At 43.2% G+C, this 18648-nt stretch overlaps 1 pseudogene; it reads right to left on the bottom strand.

Moving 5' to 3' along the window:
• Nucleotides 1-15872: 15872 nt before the first annotated feature.
• Nucleotides 15873-18347, bottom strand: LOC144685376 (protocadherin gamma-C5 pseudogene; annotated as a pseudogene).
• Nucleotides 18348-18648: the final 301 nt, after the last annotated feature.

Raw genomic sequence — 18648 nt, 5'->3', positions numbered from 1 at the left:
GATAAATGGGAGCAGCTGGAACTTTTCTCTTTGGAGAGGAGAAGACTGAGAGGAAATCTGACAGAATAGGTAATGGAAAACTGTTCACATTGATTGAAGAATCGAGAACCAAAGGGCCCGGGTTTAAGTCAATTGACAAAAGAAGCAATGACGGCATGAGGAGAAACTTATTCACCTGGAGAATGGTTAAGATCTGTAATGCGCTGCCCTGAGAGTGCGGCAAAGGCAGGCTCAACCGAGGCATCCAAGAAGGAATTGGATTATTTGGAAAGGATGAATGTGCAGGGTTACCGGAAGAAGGCAGGGGGATGGCACTGGGTGAATTACTTATTCAGAAAAGTGGTGCAAACACGACTGGCGGAATGGCCTCTTTCTGTGCTGTAACATTCCTGTGATTCTATTAGTCCGTGGTGCAAATAAGAACACGGGCAGTAGAGGTTTAGATAACTTCAGGTAAACAGGGGGTGGAGGCCAGGAGTGCATTGGAATAGCCAAGTTTGCAGGTGACAAGGATATGGACAAGTCTTCCAGCAGCAGATGAGCTAAGACAAGGGCCTTTTGGTCCCGAAGGGTATCGAATGCCTGTGGAGAAACAGAGTTTGTCTTGCAGATCGATGGAAGGATCTGATGAAAAGTAATCGATCTGAAACTTTAACTCTGCTTTCATCTCCACATATGCTGCCAGACCGGCAAAATATCTATAGGGTTTTCGGTTTAAATTCCACATTTCCAGCATCCGCCGTATTTTGCCTTTGTAATAATTGCGCCATCTTTTTGGACATCCATTTCAGTATGAAGCACTCCTAGATAAGGTATCCACAGGTACGATTTATTTCAAGACTCTCCATTCTTAATGACTCAAATATGTGCATTAAGTGCCACCATAACAATATATTGAATGATTAGTCACTTATTTTTTTAACTGAACACTCTTTCACTTTGATATTGCTGATCTATTTTAAGGATAAACAGTGCTAACAATTTTCGAAGGTTACAATTATTTACTCAGTAAATCAGGAATAGGAAATTTACGTATTTGTACGTACTTTTTTTTTAGAGAAATGCACCTTGGGATCGAAAGGAAATCGACCTATTAAATGTGTTTAATTTTTCTCGACCATATCTATGACAACTATGTAGCTATGCTTACTTTACCCATTTGACACAATCTTTTTTTCATTACTTATAACCCCTTGCAAGTGGTTATTTCCGAGCCTTCAATTTTATAGGTTTAGGGACTGGTAGACGAATATCAGCTACAACTTCGTAATAATAAGGGAATGTGAAAATAAGGTGATAGAACCACAACACCATTCAATGGGTCAGAGCTCATCATGGTATTTCGGAAATGAAATCGCACAGGAAACTCATTGTTTAGAAGCTTAACTATCCCATTCAGTTGCTCACCTTCTAGTATTGCAATCATCGAATGGGCAGCTAGACAAGCAAATATAATTCGCAAAGCCTTTGTTCAGAATAGCCTCACCTCATTATATATAGTGCTCTGAAAATACTCAGGACTTGACGGCCCAGGGTTGTTTTCTTTGTCCATCGTTTCTTTTCTGACATGAATATTTCCGGCAGATGAATTACACACCTTGGGACAACTGAAATCTCTCACAATCTAATTTGAATTAGAATATGTGTCGTAGCGGTAACTTTGTGAAAGTGGGTCACCCCCAAGTACTTCAACGTAGTTCGGAGGAATTTGAAGACTCCGACTGGACTTTTGAATTCCATTTAGCGAATTTCTACCTTGAAAACAACGACAAATGTCTAGGTTACAGTTGCAAACAGGAAAGTTGTTCTTGTCCTTGCGCACTTTAATGGAAAAGATAATTAAAACCACGAAGAAAATGGACGACATTACCCCTAAAGAGGTGACAAAAAAAAACGTATCGTAAGCAAATTCTGGATCTTCAGATAAATTGCTCATGAGCGAAAGACCTTCTGTATGGTGGTCAATCACTGACAAGATAATGGTCATTGTAGCAGAAAGTGCTGGCGTCACACTGTCCATTACTACAACGATCAACCGCTGTTTTGTGGCATCTTGATTAACAGTACCACGAATTGCCAATATTTCACCAGTGCCTGGTGATATTGTAAAAAGTCCAGGGTCAGTAGCTTGGAAAATCTGGCAAGAAAGCCGAGCATTCTGGCCAGAGTCAGCATCAGTAGCCAATAGCTTGGTAACCAGATAGCCTGCTTCTGCAACCCTGGACATTGTCTCTATGACTGTCGAACCGAAATCTGGTACTGAATGCACGATCACGGGTGAGTTGTCATTCTGATTAAGGATAGTATTGTCCACCGAAACATTGCTGCTGAGTGGTGGGACCCCACAATCCTGCACATGAACTTGGATCCGAAAGTTCTTTAGCTGCTCATAGTCAAAAGATCTCTGAGAATATATGACACCACTCTCTGATCTGATGGATGCGTACGCAGCAACTGCAAAATTCTGAGAACGAGTCTCCAGTATAGAATAGTTTAGTCGAGCATTTTGTCCTACGTCTGGATCAAAGGCTGTCACAGAAATTATGGAACTCCCAATCGGATTATTTTCCATTACATACGTTGTATACAAGGGTTGTGTGAAACTTGGTGCGTTATCATTTATTGCTGTTACCTCCACCCTGATGGATTTCTTGGATATCAGATGCGGGGACCTGAATCACTACATGCAATGGGCAAAGTCATATCTGGAGATGTTTTCTAAATCCAATTGTTTTTTGGTAAGCACTCTATAATAGTTCTTCGAAGAAATATCTAACTTAAATGGAAGCCTTTCTGGGAGATTGAATTTTACCTGTCCATTTCCTCCAGACTCCTTGTCTGCTGTACGAAAGAGAGCCACCACAGTCTCTGCAGGATCATCGCGCACGGCGCTGGGCAGGGAGGTCAGTGTCACCTCAGGTGGGTGATCGCTTACGTCAATAATTTTCAATAGGACGTCACAATACGCCGCGATTGTATCCCTTGTCAATTGCCTGCATGTTAATCCTAAAGCCATTATTTTCTTCAAAATCCAGATTACCTCTAACTCACATTTCGAGAATCCAGATCAAATAGTTCACGGACTCCAGCAGAGGCATGACTGCGAAAAGAATACACTATTTCTCCAGCGGAGCCATCATCCAAGTCAGTGGCATTTAGTTTGATTAATAATGTTCTTTTGGGTACATTTTCTAGAATGCTAACCGTATAAACTAACTGGGAAAAAATGGGCGCGTAGTCGTAGGCGTCCTGTACTGGAATTATTATTTGAGCTGCCCTGGATCTCAGAGGGACCCCGCCGTCCTTGGCTATTAGCGATAATCTGTGTGTCGAATGTTTTTCCTTGTCTAGGGGGTTGCCCAGCACTAAGAATGGCAATTTTTCGTCCCCACTGCCTGTCTGCACATTGAGAATAAAGTAATTGTTCTGACTAAACCAGTAGCTTTGCAAAGAGTTGGTCCCGACGTCTGCGTCGTGCGCGGACTCGAGTCGGAAGCGCGTTCCTGGTGCAGTGGCGCTCGAGATAACAAGGCGTGTGTTTGGAAAACTGGGAGAATTATGTTTTACATCCAGGATCCCCACTTCAATATGGTAGAGATTCAGCGGGTTTTCCACCACGGCATCTAAGGTTAGCACGCAAGTAAGACTTGGTCCACGGAGCTGTTCTCTGTCAATTCTTTCCTTTAGCATCAGAATCCCATTATCTAAATTCACCTTGAAATATTGTTTCGTGGGACCAGACACAATACGAAAATTGCGAGTTGCGAGCTGTTTTACGTCCAATCTTAAATCGTTCACAATGTTCCCAACAAAGGCGCCCAGTTGTAATTCTTCGGGAATAGAATACCGCATCTGGCCAGAAACTAGAATGTAGAAGATAAAAACGAAGACAATTTGCCACTCAAACAGCTGATATATTTTAAAATAGACCTTTGCCGCCTTCCAGAATTATAATGACTTCAGCCGGACGCATGGAGTCTTGGGTGTCCCCCAGAAATAAAGCTGATGGGCTTCCCTTTGTTACCGGGAAAAGAAGAGCTGACGCGAAAACATTTGCGCGAATATTTGATGTCGCTCATATCATTTTTAAAATATCCTCGCACTCTTCAAGCTCTAATCTCAACTGCATATTGTATATTCACAAAGCGTTACGCCGTCTGCTCCCTTATTGCAGAGTCTGATTGTTAATGTCGACTGAGAGGGCAGTAGGGATCGCCAGTCAGAGCTTCATGCTCTCATTGGTGGATATAAGCACAACCAAACAAGGAGTAGCGAACGTCTTAAAGCTGAAAAGCCTTAACAAAGCTTCGTGGATGACTTGGATTTATAGTTGTACAAATGACATTGCATCTCCTCCTTCTTGAGCATTTTTCTTCAATGTGATAGATTAAGCAACAGGACTATTTACAATGCTCCCACTTCCCATATTTTGTGTGTATGAAGAGCATACATGTACGCACATCCTCACAAGTAACATTCACACATACAGGTTAGGCAAAATAAATTGTTTTATTTCACCATTAATCTAAGGCCATCTAATCAGCAACAATTACATTACAGGCAGGTTGCGAATTTCCTTTTCCTTATCAATCATTATCAGTAATAGAAACTTGCCGTGAATACCTTTCACCTTACGTATTCATCAGGAAATAACATACAGGGAAATGTGCAAAAAGGAGAATTCCTTATACCTTTTTTCTAAAGTAATCATTACTAATGATAATAAGTTTGGCAGCTAGGGCTATTTTTTGATAGGTATGGACAGGTTTAAGTCATGTATTTATAAATCAAATGGTTTGACTACTTTTAAGCTAAATCTGTTTATTCACAACTTGCTTCACGCATAAAATATCCTGACTAAACTTTCTGTTAAGCGTTCTACCTTATAAATTCCTATCTTCACAGTTTGGGCGGTCTTATGGTACATTGGCAGCCGTCCTACCTTTGAGCCAGAAACCCCAGGTTCAAGTCCTACTACAGAACTTGATGGCCATCAGTCTATAAATCCTTCCAATGAGCCTGGTGGCAGGCGGTAAAGAGTGAGAGCGTTTCCTGGTCAGCCAAACTGCAGAAGGCAACAGCAAGCCACTGTAGTAGGTTGACAAGCGTAATGATGGATCAATCCAATGGAAGTCCATAGTCGCCAACGCCCTCTTAGGGCATGGTACCTGAAGGGGGATGATCATCGCATTTATAATAGGAACTGCCTCTGTAAACGTCAGACATTGTAATGACACTCTTCCGACCGAGGAGAATCTGCAAGTGCTGCTAATGGCTGTAGAGTGATATTAGAATGTGAACGGATACAGATGGGGCATCATAGTTTCTAATGTGCTTACATCAGGTGTGATCGAGGGTTTTCAAATTGGACCTGAGTTATGTATGCGCTTCTTGTTCCGATTATCCTCCATGCTAGAACACTGCATCACTTAAGACTGCAACTCTCCTTAAATCCTCACGTGCAATATCACAGAAGATTCACGAGGATTTATCTGTTGTATAAAGTCGTCTGCTAATGAGCCATAATATACTTTGAAACATATTTGAAAAAAGAGACATGCTGTCGAAGCTTCGAAGCTTTTTGTCTTGCACTCATTGGGACAGTCCATGAGAATACCAAAAGTAGGAGAAGCAACAATTTATACTGCATGAGAAGAGAGTGCTGATTGGTTGGTAAGTGGACTCTGATTAATATAGGTGTTACCGTGGAGAATGCACCAGGGAACAATTAACTAGCAAGCTTTTGTTCAAATTCAAACCAGACAGGTCGACTCAGATTGGTCAAGGCATCGCAATGTGGAATGAACATGGGAATTGTTTCCCCCCAAACTTTTGTTTAGTTGAAAATGTGTAGACATGCTCTTTCTGTCTGCAAGGCAGGGCCCTGTGGGTGCATATGTGTAGCTTCTGACATTTGTACCTGAGCCACACGGTAAGCCTGACCTATAATCTTGAATTGGTTTGCAGTGTATTTCGTAGCATAATCAGGATTGTTTAGCAAGCGTTGTCCAATCGTAAAATCACATATAATGTTTGACACTATGTTTTGAGTTTTGCAACTATGAGCTGGTTGAGTACGGTCTGGCGAACAGCCAAAGCCATGTGTTGTTTGTCATGATCCGCCAGTCATTGTGACATATGGCCTACATACCTGGTATCACACTGACACTGAAATTTATTTACACATTACTCATTTGTGTGATAGGCAGAACCTGTTTTTAGTTAAGCGGCAGCATGCTGTTTGTGGAGAATCCCGCTTGTGTTGCTAATGCATAGTAATAGCGTAAAACAGCTAATTTCACCAGCTGCTAAATTTTTTCGATACACATTACGCTTCCAGGGTAATCTGAGGTAGACTGGGCACGTTTGAGGACTGACAGCGACAGAAGGAGCATGTCCACACATTGTGCCTTTGTGAACCATAGAAAAAAACTTGTGGGGCAGCCATTCCCTGGTTCATTCTCCATGGTGACACCTTGACCAATCAGAGTCGACATGCCTGGTTTGAATTTGAACAAAAGCTTTGCAGTTAACTGCTCCCTGGTGCATTCTCCATGGGAAAACCTCTACCAATGAGAGTTCATTTACCAACCAATCAGCACTCTATGGTGATGCAGTATGAATTGTTGCTCGCTTTACTATTGATGTTCTTGCAAACTGTCTTGATGAGTGCAAGGCAAAACGTTACAATGGCATGACTCTTTTTTCAGCAATGCTCAAGTTCTGTACCACCAAATGAATACTTTCAAAAGTGCCATTCAAAAAAAAAAACACCTAGTTTATACACAGCCTGTAACTGGTAAAGCCATCTTGTAAACTAGTATTAGTATTAGTACTAGGTAGTGGTTCGTGTCAGGGATCAGTCAACTTATTCGAATATCCAAGGACAAGGATGAATAACTCCAATTGGGAAGGAAAGATTTAAAGGAATCAAAAAATAGCTAGAAATCATTGTCAATTTTATACTTTGCCAGCAGCCATATACAATAAAATTACAATTATACATGGATATTTGTAAGGCATTTTTGAAATTTTATGCCTGGAGTTTCCCTTAAGACGCTAAGATTTCAGCTTTTGGGGCTTTTCTCAATGTGTAGAAATAGTATCTCTTAGGCAAAATGAAATTCATTTTCCTGGAACCTGTAGCAGAATATGAATTGTACCGGAAACTTTGAGCTACTGCATAATCACAAACACTTCAGAATAGTTTGAAGGAATCCGGAGAATTTTGTGGAACTTTTCTGTAAGGACTTGATTGGTTTGCAGCAGAAAAACACGTCCAGAAAACATCATTCTGGTGGAGGTCAGTCTTGTTTCTATCGATGTTATCAATAAGATCAACCAGAAGAACAGGAAATAAAAACATGTGGTTGACCTCAGACATCTGACTGAATACCGGTTTCAATTAGAAACATGTCTGCCATCTTCAGGCAAGCCAACTTCATTAGAGAAAGTGTGTCCCACGGTGGCGATAAATGAAAGGATTTAGCTCATGGTCAGCGGCAAGTGCCTCCCCCACCCCCCCACCCCCCACCCCCCTCCACCCCCCATTATCATAAGATCAAAATAATCAACTATTTGTCTATTACCATGTTTCTCAACAATTTTCCGAATTGTCCAGATTTGCCAGTGAGGTGCGATAGAGTAAATATTCCAAGGCCTATCAGCTCCATAATTTGGCAGAAAGGTCATGCGCTGAAACCAATATCCCAATCAGTGGCAGACGCCATTGCAGCCAGTTCACCTGGCTGAGCGAAATGCGACGTTGTCACTACCACTGTTGAACTATACTTGGTTCTGGGATTAATGGTACCTCAGGGGTTGACATTCTAATCCAGAATAAATACATACACTGAGCAGTTGCTCTGAAATGGAGGATCCCTGGACTCTTATACCACAAGTTATATCAGGAAAAATGTTCTTCATATTCAGAAGTTTGTTGGGAAAATACAAGATTTTATGAGTTGACGAAGACGCAGGGGGATATTTACTCACTCTGATTTTCTTCCACTCCGTAGGGCATATAAACCAAACGTTCTCCTTAAATCTGGATCGAAAGCTCTCACTGAAATGATGGTCCAGCAACAGTATTCTCTATCGTTATGCTCTGTATAATGTCTGCGTCTTGGATGGTGCATTGTCATTTACATTCTACCAGGATGCTTTTCTTTTTATTCTGTAAAGCTAGGGGATTATGAAACCCTGTAGCTGACCGTATTGTTGTAGACTGTGATATGTTGATTTAAACAGCTGTTGCATAAGTAATCTGTAACAATCCCTTAGGAATATATCTACCTTATAGAGAAGACTATTTGTTATTTGACATTGCACCTTTCTATTTTCTTCTGAATCATTCCTTTCCACCGATATAGACTATAATTGCCCTGGACAGAGAAACGCCTTGAAATGGATGTCACTAAGACTTCACGTACTCTATCATTCACATCAATAATGTCCACCAGCACGACGCTGTGCATGGTTTTTAATGTGGATATTTGTCCATTGCCTGACCAATAAACTTAAACCACCCTTTTCTTCATAGTTCGAATTTAATTTAATTCCGCCTCATTCGATAACAAACAGTCACACAGTCTAACAGTAATAAGTCTACTAAAACATGACACTATTTGGCCATTAGAATCATCGTCTAAGTCAATTATATTCATTTGGATGATTAGTGTGTGCATGCACATTCTCCAGTGTACTCAAACAATAAATTTGTCGTTAGAAAACAGGAATGCTGACAGGAATGACTCTCCGCTGGTTGGAGTCATAGATAGCATAAAACACAATGGGTGTGGTTGTTGGAGGTCAGTCATCTCAGCTCCAGGGCATCACTGCAGGAGTTCCTCAGGGTACTGTCTGCTGCCCAACAATCTTCAGCCGCTTCATCAACGACCTTCCTTCCATCACAAGGTCATAAATGGGGATGTTGGCTGATGATTGCACAATGTTCAGCACCATTTGCGACTCCTCAGATGCAGCAGGAACTGGACAATATCCAGGATTGGGCTGACACGTGGCAAGTAATATGGGTGCCACACAAGTACCAGGCAATGACCATCTCCAACAAGAGATAATCTAACCATCGCCCATTGACGTCCAATGGCAGCATAATCGCTGAATGCCCCACCATCAACACCCTGGAGATTACCATTGACCAGAAACCGAACTGGACTAGCCATATAAATGCTGTGACTACAGGAGCAGGTCAGAGGCTAGGAATCGTGTGACGAGCAACTCACGTCCTTACCCCCCAAAGCCTGTCCACCATTTACAAGGCACAGGTCAGGAGTGTGATGGATTACGCCCCACTTGCCTGGATGAGTGCAGCTCCAACAACACTCAAGAAGCTTGACAAAGCAGCCTGGTTTATTTGCACCACATCTGCAAGCATTCACTCCCTCCACCACCGACGTACAGTAGCAGCAGTGTGTGAACCATCTACAAGATGCACTGCAGGAATTCACCAAGGCTCCTTAGACAGCACCTACCAAACCCACGACCACTACCATCTAGAAGGACAAGGGCAGCAGATAGATGGGAACACCACCACCTGCAATTTCCCCTCCTAGTCACTCACCATCCTGACTTGGAAATATATCGCCGTTCCTTCACTGTCGCTGGGTCAAAACCCTACAACTCCCTCCCTAAGAGCACTGTGGGTGCTACGCCACATGGATTGCATTGGTTCAAGAAGGCATCTCACTACCACTTTCTCAAGGACAACTACCGATGGGCAATAATTTCTGGCCCAGCCAGCGAAGCCCAAATCCCGTGAATGAATAACAATAAATAAATAAATAAATAACGCCCAGGGTTATAATCTGAGCAGTACGGAACCCCTAAAGGACTACAATATTGACGAGTTAATATTAACCTGCGTGCTGATTACTTTTCTATATCAAAGCTCTTTTCGAATGTATACAATGACTGCCGTTCTGCAGGTGGGTGCGTCGAGAATAAAATAGTTGTTTGGAACGAGGTAATAACTTCCCACGTTAGCATTGTAGCTGTTGGATATAATAATATGTGTAGTGAGCTCCGCAGAAAGCTGCAGGAAAAGTGTTGGAGTACGAAATCTGAGAAATCTAGATTTACACCGACACACACAATATATAAGTTATCTCTGAAGCACTACAAACGGCAGCACCGTTGACTCGCCCTGGTTTACTGACAGGATCCACATTTTTTGGCAGACAGGTTAACCATTTTAAGAATGCAATAAACCGGAACTTCAGGAAATAAATTGAGATAATCAATTAACTACCACAAAATTCAATTATCTGCCTCTTGTCATCATTGCCTTTAAGAATGTCAAGCTTTTTCTTCCATTTGGAAGATACTAGGTTCGATGCTGTACTTGCTGAGATACATCAGGCTGGAGTACACTAATGAGCTTAATCTCTGAAGGACCATGCCCACCTAACCTGGCAAAAATAAATCATCCCATTTGAGTATAATGATGCATCCTTTATCCGTCCATTATAAAACAAGGGTGGTAGCCATGTGTGACAATTGCAGAGGAATGTTGTTCGTTCTTATTGCACGGAAAATGCCTGTCAAGATTATCACAAACTGTTATGTTGAGCATGCAGCTGAGTAATGCCTGCCTGATAATAAGCATAAACAGTACAGATATGCTTCTGACTGCCGAACAACTTCAGGAGAAAAAAAAAAACCTGGCCATTTGCTGTGCATTTGCTAATCCTACAAGCGCCTGTTGTACATTCAGAAGGCATGGCCTCTCGAACCTTCTAGCCAAACTTGCTTGTTCCGAAAATATTGTCCATATCATCCACGAGCTTCACGATGACATGAAACACAGAGGATGTTGCAGCTTCCAATCCGTTTCCTAACTTCAATTGGGTGAAACAAGTCGTATGGTTTATTTTCCACCTTATTTAGAATCTTGTTTGGTCCTAAGCTTAGTTTTGACCGCATAAGATTTCATAAAATTGTATACATTCGCGTTAGGAAGCATGGAACATTGTACAAGTTCCACTTTTGATGTTCCAAAGGTAAGGCCTCTAAAAACATGTTTGGGCGGTCTTCTTTGCCAAAGACCGTTCCCTCGATATCCATACATTAAGTAATCTCCAGCTCTTGGGACTTACGCCAAAATGGGGGAAGCTGTCCCACAGGCTAATAAAGCGCCAGCTTGATAGAATCATTCACACAAAATCAATGCCTTACAGCCAATGTTCTAGACAGTTTCATCAGCATCAGCGATATGCAGTCGGGAGTGGGGGGGCGGGGGTGGGGGGGGGGGGGGGGTGGGGGGGGGTAGCGGTGTGTGGGGGTGGGGTGGGGGGAGTAGGGGGGTGGTGTGGGGGGGTGAATTGGCCTTTGGAATCCTCACCATTGGCTCGGGACTCCATGAAGTATTATGGCATCAGGTCAAACATAGTCAAGGAAGCCTCCTGCTGATTACCGCCAACTGCCCTACCTCAACTGAATGTCCCTAAATGCTGAATACAATTTGTAAGACTGGCTTGATAGCACCACTACTGACTGGGCTGGTTTAAGGGCACATTTGACTGACCGCCAGGTGGTGAGGCACTTAAACAAAGAAGAGGAGGAGACTCAACTGACTCCTCTACTCTCGATGATGGCTAAGACAGCAGATTGGTGCAAACAATTGGCTCAAGAGTTTGCCACCACCTTCAATAAAAACATTGAGTGGGTGATGCATATCTCGGCTTCTCTTGAGCTCCCCATTATCATCATCAAATATGCCAGCCTTCATCCAATTCCATTCACTTCACCTGATCTCAACAAATGGCTGAGTGCAATGGATGCAGCTGAATATTGCATCTGACGACTTGTGCTCCAAAACGAGCCACAACCCTAACCAAGGTGTTCCAATACAACTTAAACAGTGGCATCCATAAGACAATGTGGGAAATTGCCCAGGTACATTTTGTTCACAAAAAACAAAACAATTCTTATCCAGCTAATTGCTGCCCCATTAGTCCCCTACTAATTATCAGCAAAGTGATGGAAGGCGTCATCCACAGTGTTATCAAGGGGCACTTTCTCAGCATCAACCTTCTCCCTGGTGCCCAGTTTATTTGTCACAAGGCTCCAGAGCTCATGATAGCATTGGTCCAAACATAGGCTAAAGAACTAAAAGCCAATGATGAGGTGTGATTTGTTGCCCTGGATATCAAGGCAGCATTTGACTGGCTGGATGCCGGGTGGCCTTCAGGAGCCCGAGTAAAATTGAAGTCAATGGTAAGAAGGAGGAAAATTCTCTACTGGCTTGAGTCATACCCAAAACAAAGGAATAGTTGTGACTATTGAAGGTCAATCATCTCGTCACTGCAGAAATTCCTCCAGGCAGTGCCATAGGACCAAGCACCTTCAGCTGCTTCATAAATGACCTTTTTCCATCATAAGGTCAGAAATGGAGATGTTTGCTGACGATAGTAGACTTTCAGCACCATTCACAACTCCTCACATAATGAAGCAGTCCATGGCTGTAAGCAGCGAATTTTGGGCAACATTCAGGTTTGTGCAGATAAGTGGCAAACAACACACAAGTAACAAGTAACATTCACGCAACATGAGTGCCAGGAAATGATCATCTGCAAAAAGAGATAATCTAACCATTTCCCTTTGACATTCAACAATATTACCATTGCTGAGTTCCCGAACCATCAACTCCCTGAGTATCAGCATTTTCGAGAAACTTAACTGAATCAGCCATATAATTACTGTGACTACAAGCACCGGTCAGAGGTTGAAAATTCTGTGGCTAATATCTCACCTCCTGACTCCTCCATTTACAACACAGCAGTCTGGAATGTGGTGAAGTATTCTCCACTTGCTTGGATGAATGCATCATCAACAACACACAAGGAGTTTGATAACATCCAGAATAAAACACCCCACTTGATTGGCATCTCACCCACGGCCTTAAACATTCAGTCCCTCCACCACAGGTGCAATGTGGCCGCAGTGGGCACCATCCATAAGATGCACTGCAACAATTCGCCAGTCTCCTTTGAAATCACCTTCCAAACTCACGGCCTCTAGCACCCAGAAGAACAAAGGTAATAGGCACATGGGAAGGCCAACACTGCACGTTCTCCTTCAAGTCATACCCCATCCTAAATTGGAAATACATTGCCCTTCCTTCCCTGTCACTGAATCAATAACCTGTGGCAGAATTTTACAGTGCTCCGCTAAATAGGTTGCAGGCGTAGGCTGGTGCATTCACCCTTGCCACGATTGAGACCGTTAACTGGCCTGCTAAGCCCTGGGCATGAAAGGGAAGTTCCCCAAGGGCCCACTTTCCACATTGTGCGATCCCCCATAGGGTCTGCACCTCGCAGCTGCCTTCTCCTCCTGGCTTCCCCATAAAGGCAAGATGCCAACTCTGCCCATCCACCCGCCCCCTCCCCCACCCCACCCCACCCCGTTCCCCCAACCCCCATCCCCTCTCTTGCCTCCCTGCTGGGATTTCAGATGTACACAATTCATATAAATGACTTAGATGAAGGGATTGAAGGAATGGTTGCCAAATTTACTGATGACACAAAGATGGGCAGGAACGTAAGTTGTGAAGAGAACATAAGAAGGCTACAAAAAGGTATACATAGGTTAAGTGATTTGGAAAAGGTTTGGCAAATGGAGTATAATGTGGAAAATGTGAAATTGTCCATATTGCAGAAAGAATAACAGAGAAGTATGTTATCTAAATGGTGAGAGATTGTAGAGCTCTGAGGAGCAGAGAGATCTGGGTGTCCTAGTGCATGAATCACAAAAGGCTAGTATGCAGGTACAGCAAGTAATTAAGAAAGCTAATAGAATGTTACCAATTATTGCGAGGGGAATTGAGCACAAAAGTAGGGAGGTTATACTTCAGTTGTACAGGGCACTAGTGAGACCACATCAGGAGCACTGTGTACAGTATTTGCTCCTTATTTAAGGGAGGATGTAAATGCTTTGGAAGGAGTTCAGAGGAGGTTTACCAGACTAGTACCTGGAATGGGTGATTTGCCATCTGAGGAAAGATTCTTCTGAGGTGACAGACTTGTCTTGTATCGGCTGGCGTTTAGAAGAGTAAGAGACGACTTCATTGAAACATATAAGGTCCTGAGGGGTCTTGACAGGGTGGATGTGGAGAGGATGTTTCCTCCTGTGGAAAAATCTAGAACTAGGGGTCACTGTTAAAAAATAAGGGTTCGTCCATTTAAAACAGACGAGGCAAAACTTTTTCACTCATGATCGCGAGTCTTTGGAAGTTTCTTCCAGGAAGGGTGGCGGAAGCAGATTCTTTGAATATTTTTAAGGCAGAGGTGGGTGGATTCCTGGCAAGCAAGGGGGTGATAGGTCATCAGGGGTTGGTGGGATACAGGTTTCAGGTTACCATCAGATCAGCCATTATCTTATTAAAAGGCGGACCAGGCTCAAGGGGCTGAATGGCCTACTCCTGCTCCTTGTTCATATGTTCTATGTACGTATGACCCATCTCTGGCGTAGGATGTTCAGAACTTAACTGTTCTTAGTTTCTGGGACTGAAAACCTGGGGACTGCTTGTATTACCCGTTCTGACCATTGCTGCCACCGGCAGCTCTCTGAGGCGGGACTTCTTCCCAAGCGACGGTCGGAAGTCTTGTCTCCAGCCAATCGACATTCTTCGGAAGTTTAAATGGCTATGGAGCTCCTGTAATCAGATGGGGTGTATTCCCTTTCGACTCTTCAAGTGGCAGACCAGGACACCCCGCCATCTGAAAATTCCCGCAAGTGAACGTTTGCATTTCTAATTCCAATGTCATCCAATATGCAGTTTGTCCCTTGTTTTTCATGTTTTTGCTTTCAGACAGACCTGTTCCTTATTTTGACGTTTGCGCTCACTATGGACAAGGCTTTGTCTCTTTGTTATTATCATTCCCTTTGCCATTTGTTCCAGCACACGCTTGTCAATTAATCTCTCCCTCCCTCTACCCTACCCTACCCTTCCTGCCTTCGCTTTTGTTCTCCCTCCCCGTTTAGATGACATGAAACTCATCACATTTCTGCCTTCATTTAGAACTTCAGAAGGGTCACATTCGACTCAAAGCGTTCACACTGTTTCTTTCCTCACAGATGCGACCAGACTTGCTGAGTTTTTCCAACCCTTTCTGCTTTTATTCCGGTGTGTTCTATGCATGTAGACATTGAATTTCCGACTTGGAAAAGGTTTCACTTTGCGGTCCTAATAACGCTGACCCCACGAATAAGCAATTGATACAAATCGATGTCTATAGCGAAATGTGCTTTAAAAATATTCTTACTGGGTAGCGGACAGACTTCTACTGATGAAGTTTAAAAATGATCGAAATATCAGACAAACATTGCTGAAAAAAGACACATTGTCCAATTGCTTGCACTCGCCAAGACAGATGCGAGACTGCCAAATTTAAAAGCGAGAAACAATTTATATTGCATGAGAAAAGGGTGTTGATTAGATGGCAAGTCGGCTCTGGTTGGTTGAGGTGTTGCCATTGGGAATTGTTCCTCATGGTTTTATATAATTCAGTGCCTGGACAAATTCTTTCTTGCAGAGGACATGTCCCTGTGTATGAATATATGTAACTTCTAGCGAAGCTACCTTGCGAGCCCGAGCCAGAATCTTAAATTGGTTGTTAGTGTAATTATTAGTGCGATCCGAAGTGTTTTCTCATGCAGTACAAATTGTTGCTCCCTTTGTAATTTGACAATTTGCATCCGCCTTGATGAGTGTAAACCAAAAAGCTTCCATGTCTCTTTTTCAGCGGTACTTAAGTTCCGTGCTACCAAACGACTATTTATCAAGCAAGAATACTGGGTGCAATGGAACCCATCAATGTTATAATATATCAATGAATATTCGTGATCTAAATTTATCGGATATTTGGTAATTGTCTCACCTCGTTAGACCTTTTGTCAGAAAACGCATTTTTCGCATGTCCTTCATTCACACAGTTTTCAACCTTGACGACATTCGGATTTTTTCCTAAACTAGATGTTTTGATAAATGTAACGTCTCTGTTGGCCGAACCCAAGGTCGAATAGGACTCATAGCGGAAACGCTGAGAGAGAGGGTCACCTCCAAATACTTCGACGTAATTCACAGGAATTTGTAGATTCCGATTGTCTTTTTGCAATCCATCTAGATGATCACATGGTTCGAAGCAGCAATAGGCACAGTTGTGCCTGCTGCATCCGATTCTGTGTCTGAGCACTTTAGTGGCAAGAACAATTACAATCACAAAAAATACTGACGACGTTGCCGCCAAGGATACAACTAAGTAAAGACTGAAATCAGAAGCAAACGTGGGATCATCTGACCAACCGGAGACATCCGAAAGCCTTTCTGCACCAATATCCGTCACTGTTAAGAGGAGGGTCATTGTGGCCGAAAGTGATGGTTTACCGCCGTCCTTCACCAGGACAACTAGCCGTTGCTTATTAGAATCCTTGTTGTTAATACTGCGGATTGTCCAGATTTCCCCCGTGTCAGGCGCAATAGTAAAAAGGCCAGGGTTAGTAGATTCTAACAACTGATAAGAGAGGCGTGCATTTTGACCAGCATCGGCATCCATTGCGGTTACCTTAGCTACTAGATATCCTGACTGGGCGGAGCCGGGGATTGTCTCAACCACCGTTGATCCATATTCGGCTTGCGGGGACACGATCACCGGGCTATTGTCATTCTGATCCAGAATGATGACCTCCACCGTTACGTTGTCCTCCAATGGTGGTGACCCAGTATCCTGGGCTTGGACTCGGATCTGAAAAGATTTAAGCTGCTCGTAATCGTAGGAGCGCCGAGAGAATATGCTGCCAGTTTCCGAATTTATCTCAACATAATTAGACACGGGAGAACCTTGAACCAGAGTCTCTAAAATGGAATAGGACAGGCGAGCGTTTTGATCAAGATCCTGGGCAGTCACTGAGCATATTGATGTTCCTATGACGTTGTTCTCTGTCACATAGGTGGTATATAAAGACTGCGTAAAGCGGGGTGCATTATCGTTAATATCTGAAATCTGCACCGTGATGTATTTGTAAGCGGAGAGGGGACGAGCGCCAGCATCATTGCATACGATTGTAACATTGTGCTCCGAGACTGCTTCACGATCGAGCAGCTGATCAGTAACCAATCTGTAGTAATTGTCAAAAGAGGGCTCTAGTTTGAAGGGAACATTGTTTGCAACCCGGCAGCGATGTTCGCCATAATCTCCAGAATCTGTATCCGTCACAGCGATCAGGGCTACCACAGTCCCTGTTGGAGCATCCTCGCGAACGGGACTTGACAAAGATGTAACTGTCACTTCAGGGGCGTTGTCATTAACATCTGTTATCTCCACCAGGACATCACAATACGCAGGAACTGCTACGGTACCCCGGTCCACAGCTTGTACATTAATCTCATAAACAGTAGATTCTTCGTAATTTAGATTTGCTTTTACTCTGATTTCCCCTTGTTTTGTGTCTATGGTAAACAGTTCTCGGACTCTAATGGACGCGTGACCGCTAAAAGAGTACACGATCTCTCCATTAGAACCTTCATCTAAGTCAGATGCATTTAGTTTGATTACCAATGTTCCTATCGATGCATTTTCTAACAATCGCACCGTATAAACCGACTGAGCAAAAGTAGGCGCATTGTCGTTAACATCCTTTACTGTGATCAGTATGTTAGCAGTGCCAGTCCTCTGCGGAACACCGCCGTCCTTGGCAATTAGGACTAACCTGTGTGTCGCTTGTTTCTCTCGGTCCAGCGAGTCCTGTAGCACTAACACCGGTAGTTTTCCATCCCCACTGCGCGTCTGTACATCCAGGGTAAAATGCCCTTCGGGAACCAGCTGATAGGTCTGTAGGGAGTTAGTTCCAACGTCCGGATCGTGCGCGCTCTCGAGCGGGAAGCGCGATCCTGGAGCTGCCATTTCAGATATTTCCAAGCTGAACTGAGTCGGTGGAAAACTGGGCGCATTGTCATTCACATCTAGAATCTCCACTTCCACACGGTACATATTCAGTGGATTTTGAATCACACCCTGCAAAGTTAAAATGCAACTGATGCTCGACCCACAGATTTGTTCCCTGTCAATGTTGTCGTTTACGTACAAAATCCCCTTATTTAGATTCACGTCCAGATATTGCTTCTCAGCACTCGATACAATCTGAAAATCGCGAGCAGACAGTTGTTTTGCATCTAATCCCAAATCGTTTGCTATATTTCCGACGAAAGCACCGAGGTTCAAATTCTCGGGTATCGAATAACGAATCTGTCCAGAAATTACCTGCCAAAACGGTAACATGAAGCACAATATTTGCCATTTTATCCACCAACTTATTTTAACAAAGACCATTTCAACAACGACCAATCTCACGTATGGCAGAGCGGCCATGCCTTGTTCAGGAATATTATTTTATATTTTTCTTTCATCGAAGAAGACAGACATCGAAAAATATGCATGTTTACTTGAATCGCTGAATTGATTTCTGGAATGTGAGCTTATTTCTCGTTGAATAATCCTCGCTTCCACGCGTAACATTGCCAGTGTTATACGGCAGCCATTCTAACTCTACACTGAGTCTGGTTGTGACGACAGGGGCGGTAGTTGGATCTCCAGGAGCATTTCAGTCTTTGACTGGTGGATGCAAACACAG

Source organism: Cetorhinus maximus, chromosome 10 (assembly GCF_964194155.1).
Source record: "Cetorhinus maximus chromosome 10, sCetMax3.hap1.1, whole genome shotgun sequence".
NCBI classification, from domain to species: Eukaryota; Metazoa; Chordata; class Chondrichthyes; order Lamniformes; family Cetorhinidae; genus Cetorhinus; species Cetorhinus maximus.
This window is presented reverse-complemented; position numbering and strand designations above follow the sequence as displayed.